Source organism: Podarcis muralis, chromosome 16 (genome assembly GCF_964188315.1).
Source record: "Podarcis muralis chromosome 16, rPodMur119.hap1.1, whole genome shotgun sequence".
NCBI lineage: Eukaryota > Metazoa > Chordata > Lepidosauria > Squamata > Lacertidae > Podarcis > Podarcis muralis.
Window position 1 is genome coordinate 36,064,441 of NC_135670.1, and position 6,430 is coordinate 36,070,870.

Sequence of the window (6,430 nt, forward strand, 5' to 3'; positions counted from 1 at the left end):
CGGCTGGCTTTCCACTTAAATATGATCATGTCAGTTCCACTTGACAGACAAAAGCTGCATCAAGTTGCAGAATGGAGGAGGCCACTCTGCAATGTTAAATGTATTCTCCAGCTGCCTTGTAAGGTGCCACAGTTAACATTGCTGATCTGCACTAAAGCAAATATGTGCCTTAAAACTCACCGTGCTCCAGGAGCCCCAGCACAGTGCTTGGGACACCTGTAGAATGGGTGTGTTGCTCCAGGGAGGAGAGAGAGGGAGAGTTCCACTGTGGTGGGGATTGCACAAGGAGTTGGGATCAGTGTGATGCAGCTGCAAAAAAGGCTAATGCTATTCTAGGCTGCATCAGTGGAAGTAGAATAATATTCCCACACTATTCTATCTTGACAAGGCTCCAACTGGAGTGCTGTGTCCAGTTCTGGGTGCTACAGTTTAAGAAGGATATTGATAAGCTGGAACGTGTGCAAAGGAGGGCAACCAAGTTGATCAAGGGTCTGGAAACCAAGCCTTATGAGGAACAGCTGGGTATGTTTAGCCTGGAAAAGAGGAGACTGGGAGGAGATATGAAAGCCGCCTTCAAATATCTGAAGGGGCTGTCACATGGAAGATGGATCAAGTTTGTTTTCTCCTGCTCCGAAGAGTAGGGTGTGAACCAATGTCTTCAAGTTACAAGAAAGGAGAGTCCAACTGAAAATCAGTAATAACTTTCTGATGCCAAGAGCTGTTTGACAGTAGAATGGACTACCGCAGAACGTGAGGTTGGTCTACAGAGGTTGGAAGTCTGTCAGGGGTTCTTTAGCTACGACTCCTGAATTACGGGGGGGTGTCAGGAGTTCAGCTTACACTCGAGTAGGACCCTGGCAGAGACACATGCCCAACTGGCATGTTCTCTCCCTCCTGGTCGATCATTCAGGAGCTTCATAAGCTTTCTTCTGCCCGAACATCACAGTGACCGATGCCAACCAACACGGCACACTTAGGGATCTGCAGAGTTTGCGCATCATGTGCGTGACAGACCTCAGCAACTCAGCATTTTGGCTAATCTACTTTATTTACATATAAACACATACTGAGCACTGCAACACGGCTCCCTCTCTCTCTAGCATGAGACAGCAAAGAGAAAAGGAACAAAGGACAATAGTCCCACTTCACGAAACACAGTAATACAAACATCCTCTTTCCATCACTTCCCACTCTGTGGAGTCAAAACAAATACCGTCATGTGATAGACAACAATCACATGACTGCAATCATGCGGCAGGAATTATAACAGGGGGACGGGACACTAGCTGACCTTAGGAGTCCCTTCCATCTCTACAATTCAATGATTCCAAGGTTCTGATTCAAATCCTTACTCACACATCAAGCCACCTTGGGCCAGTTGCTCTCAACCTGGCCTGCCTCACAGTCAAAAGGGAAAGAGAGAAAAATGTAATTTCAAGGGTGTCTTAGGAACATATGATTGATTCTCTTGACAAGGGAAATGTAGTGATGGCTGACAAAGTGAAAGAGAATAAGACAGGTGGGAAGTGGGTTGGAACAGTAGTGTAAAGTGACGGCAGGTTGTAGATTCTAGGAAATGGCTACAAGGCGTCTGGTCAGTTTCTGATTTCTGATAGATTGCTGTATGCCTAGGACTTCAGAAATTGGAAAAAGAGGTTTCATGGGACCCCGTAGTTGGGATCCTAGGATACAGTGCAACCCTCCACCTGCCTGTTCAAAGTGGAAGTCCTGTTGATTTCAATACTACCAACCAGAGATTAAACAAACAAAAAACAACAACACCTCAGTGCAGATGAAAAGCAAGACAAAAGCAAGGAATGTTGTTTTACTACTCTTATTAATTTCATTTATTAATTTCTACCTATGAAGCACCTCGATGCGGTGTCACAATACAATAAAAGCTTATAAAACAATTGCATGTATAAAAGCAGTTAAAAGACTTGCATCTACAAGTTCAGGTGCACTGTAGATGCAGACTGGGATTAAAAAATTAAAAAAAACCCTCCACTTTAAAAGGCTTGTTGAAAGAGGAAAGTCTTCAACAGGTGCTGAAATGGCATGGAGACAGAACCTAACTGAGATGTAACAGGAGGGCAGTTCAACATTGTGTGGGGCAGATTTCTCCATTTCCTTTTAAGTCTCCTAACCAAAGGTGGGATGCAGGTGGCGCTGTGGGTTAAACCACAGAGCCTAGGACTTGCCAATCAGAAGGTCAGCGGTTCGAATCCCCACAATGGGGTGAGCTCCCGTTGCTCGGTCCCTGCTCCTGCCAACCTAGCAGTCTGAAAGCATGAAGTGCAAGTAGATAAATAGGTACCGCTCTGGCAGGAAGATAAACGGCATTTCTGTGCACTGCTCTGATTTGCCAGAAGCGGCTTAGTCATGCTGGTCACATGACCCGGAAGCTGTACGCCGGCTCCCTCGGCCAGTAAAGCGAGATGAGCGCCGCAACCTCAGAGTCAGTCACGACTGGACCTAATGGTCAGGGGTCCCTTTACCTTTACCTCTAACCAAAGGTTAACCTTCCGAAGTCCCTGATTCTTTGGAGGGTGTGTGTGTGTGTGTGTTATCTAGGCATAACATTTCCATATTGTTCAGAGAGGCCAAGGTAGTCAAACTGAGAACTTGCTACCTCACAGAACTCAATGGCATAGGTTGCATACCTCCTCCCATATTGGCCTGTTGGTGTTTCAACAGAAGAGGCTCTTCTGCCAGAACCTTGTGGCCTTTCCAGAAGCAGCTGAACGGTCACTGTGGGAAGCAAAATGCTGAACTGTGTAGATATTTGGACTGATGTAATAAGGCCCTACTTATGTCCTGAATGGAATCTCCATGTGTAGAGGAAAGGTACCTCTGAGTAGATGGTGAAGACAACACAAGAGGATGGTTTACTTCAAACCCTGACAGCTTTTGTAGAAAAGAAGACTTCAATGTTGAGTATGTGTGTAATGTGTTTCTATGCTGGGCAGGTGCAGAAAAGCAGGATTATGAACGGACTGCTTACAGGCACAGACTCTATGTGGATAAATACAATAACATTTGGAATGAGTTTATACAAAATGTAGTAGGCTATTAACATTTACATAAGCACTAGGACAATATCACTATACCAATTTATACAAGAATGTATGGGAATATCATATATTGTTGTTGTTTCACATATTTTCACTTTTATATGTATCTTTGTTCTTGTTTTTCTCCCTCTCATTTTCCCTTCATTTTTCCCAGTATCGCTTTATTTCTTTTAATTGAAATCACCTAAATAAATATCAAAAAGCATGTTTTTATTTCCCTGTAAGAGTGTCCCTAGAGGTAACACTTTCCTCCCCACTTACAATCAGGAATGAATGGGGGGAATGGATGATGTGGGTCAGATAGAGGTGGATTTAGGGCAGCACAGCCAGTTTCCCCACACTGGGCACCAAGCCTAGGAGGCAACATAGGCTGTTGCGACTATGGTGTCATGAATTGAGCACAACGGGAGGTGGGAGGCGAGGGGAGGGGCACTGAATGTTGGCCTTGCACAGAGCACTGCTGAAATTTGAAAGTCCAAAGTCTGCCTCTGGTTCAGAGGTGGAACCTGGTGAAATATGACAAATCAGTGGCAGAACTAGAATCATAGAGCAATGCAGGAATCCTACAACCCTGAAATTAAAAGTCTCACACTCTACCAACTGAGCGATCTGAGCAGATTAAACCAGATGTGTCTATGTGTGCACACACACACTTAGCCTCCAGCATCATTAGATTTCATAGGCACATTCCAACCAGGCAGAAAACACTCGAGGAAGAAATAGGACAGAATCTGGAAGCTATGGGGCAGGATCTGGCCAGCTCTAGGAGGATCCTGCTGTCCCCTGGCCAATCATGGACGAAACCAAACAGAATCTTGACTATCCTGCAGGTGCAGAAGACCTGTGGACTTTCTTGTGTTGCCAGATGACTTCCTTCATCAAACCTGACCACGCTGGCTGGAGCTGATGGCAGGTGGACTCCAGCAACATCTCCCCAAGCCTTGGTTTACTGGCTTTCAGACCTTCTCACTGATGACCAGATAGATGAGATTTGATGGCTGGACCAGCAAGAGAAGTTTCACTAGTTGGATCAGTGAGAAAGCTGAGTGACTGGCAACTCTAAGAGATTGGCAACTGTGATTTGGCATGGCAAGGTGAACCACCGCTAGGCCTACTCAATTCCTGGCATGTCTAGGGCACCACAGTGCCACCCAAAGCATGCTTAATTGCTCACCGTTTGCAGCAGACATAATTAAACAGTAACCCCCCCCCCCGTTATTTCCAATTTGTCTCCTAACAATGGCACAACCTGTAGGCCAAAGTCAACCCATCAGCTGCTTCCTGGACCTATAAATTGTCTAATTAGCACAAGCATGCAAAACAGGTGGAAATAGGGGTGTGATTATTTCCCTCTTTGTAATCAGGCTTTTGTGTTTCAAAATACTGCTGGAAAACAAATTGCTAATTGCGGGAAATCTTGATTTTAATTGACACGGAAGAGATGTGTTGGGGCAAAGGGGAGGAGGAAATATCACTAAAATAAAGACCTGAGTGACACGCTTTGCATGCAAAACTCGTGTTTTCATTAGAAATGTACAGCTTCTCAGGATGTACAATGCAACCCACATAATCGATTGCATGACATGGTGTACACACACCATTTGAATGGCAATGCCTATCAACTTGGGGGGGGGCAGCCCCACAGAACTTTTATGGGGGGTGCAAGGTTCATTTGGCCCCCCCAGGAGTTGGCTTCTATGTCTCCTTGGCATCTTGAGTAACCACCTGAAGCTAGACATACTTTAGCAAGGAGAAAGGGCCCTTTCCTGAGAGCCAGTGTGGTGTAGTGGTTAAGAGCGATAGACTCGTAATCTGAGGAACCGGGTTCGTGTCTCCGCTCCTCCACATGCAGCTGCTGGGTGACCTTGGGCCAGTCATACTTCTTTGACGTTTCTCAGCCTCATTCACCTCACAGAGTGTTTGTTGTGTGGGAGGAAGGGAAAGGAGATTGTTAGATTGTTAGCCGCTTTGAGACTCCTTCGGGTAGTGATAAAACAGGATATCAAATCCAAACTCCTCCTCCTCCCCTCCTCCTCCTCCTCCTCCTCCTCCTCCTCCTCCTCCTCCTCCTCCTCCTCCTCACAGCATGCCTTCTCTTGCTGCTCTTCCCCAGCCACTGGTATACTGCCTTGGAACACTGAAGCTCCACAGACTTATTGTGACTAACAGCCAGAAACAGTATTAGCCACAATATCAGGCAGCCAGTTTCCCCGTGGCTTGCAGCATTCCCTCCATCTCTGCGTGGATATTTAGGCAGGCATTACAGCTTCCACGGCGCCTCTGAAATGTCTTTTAAGTACACGACAAAGCTTATGGCAAACTCGGCTGCTGTGCTGAAGCCAGCAGAGCAGCAATTCAAAGCCAATTTGATGCAGCTTAAGAAGAGGGGGGAGAGGCAGAGAGAGCGCTCCCTTGCCCCAGCAAGACAGCACTTTAAAGAGCTCAAGGAATCACGGAACCAATTTTAGCAGCAGGAAAGTGGGTACTTGCACCAATACTCTGAGCACGACTGGCTTTATATCTATCTATTGACTTAACCGGCTTTAGCATTGTGGGTGATATTGAGTTTTGGACTCATTTTCTGTTGCAAGGATGGGGAATGAGCGGCAAGACACAGAGGCAGAGAAGAGACCATTTTTGCTAGGTTGAACAGGATCACCTCCACTGGCTATTCATCTAACTTGTGCTCTGAGTAGACCCATTGGAATTAAAGTGCATGGCTTCAGTTAGGTCCATTGTGTGAGTGCTCTGAGTAAAATTTCACTGAGTTGCTACCCATTGGCTCTGAAATTTGAGATTGACGGGTCCCAGAAAGACATTGCAAAATTCAGAGAAGTGTGACTTTTGAAACATGGTTGGTTTCTGGGAAAGATGATTTCTGGGAATGGAGTTGAGAGATGACCTAACCTGGGGAGAAAACAGTAAAGACCTGATGAAGAGAGCACAGTGGGGGTTATATTTTCTGAGAATCCTCCGGAAAAATAATCTCTCAAAGGACCTGTTGGTGGCATTTTACCTTTGTACTGTTGAGAGTGCATTAACTTATGGTCTGTGTGTGGGTGTGTGGTCAGGGAAAAAACAATGCTGTCCAGGGTTGCAAAGACTGCGGAGAAAATAATTGGGTGCACTCTTTCCACCTTGGATCAAATCTATGCTTCCAGGTGTCATAAGAAAGCTGCAGAGATAGTGCAGGATAGTGCGCACCCCGGAAATGATCTCTTTCAGCTTCTGCCTTCTGGAAGAAGGTACAGGGTTATAAAGACTAGGACTAGCCACCTGAGAAACAGTTTCTAACCAAATGCGATTTTGGTTTTAAATGCAGTGTAAGGTAGTATCTACGGTGCGCGGATGGCACT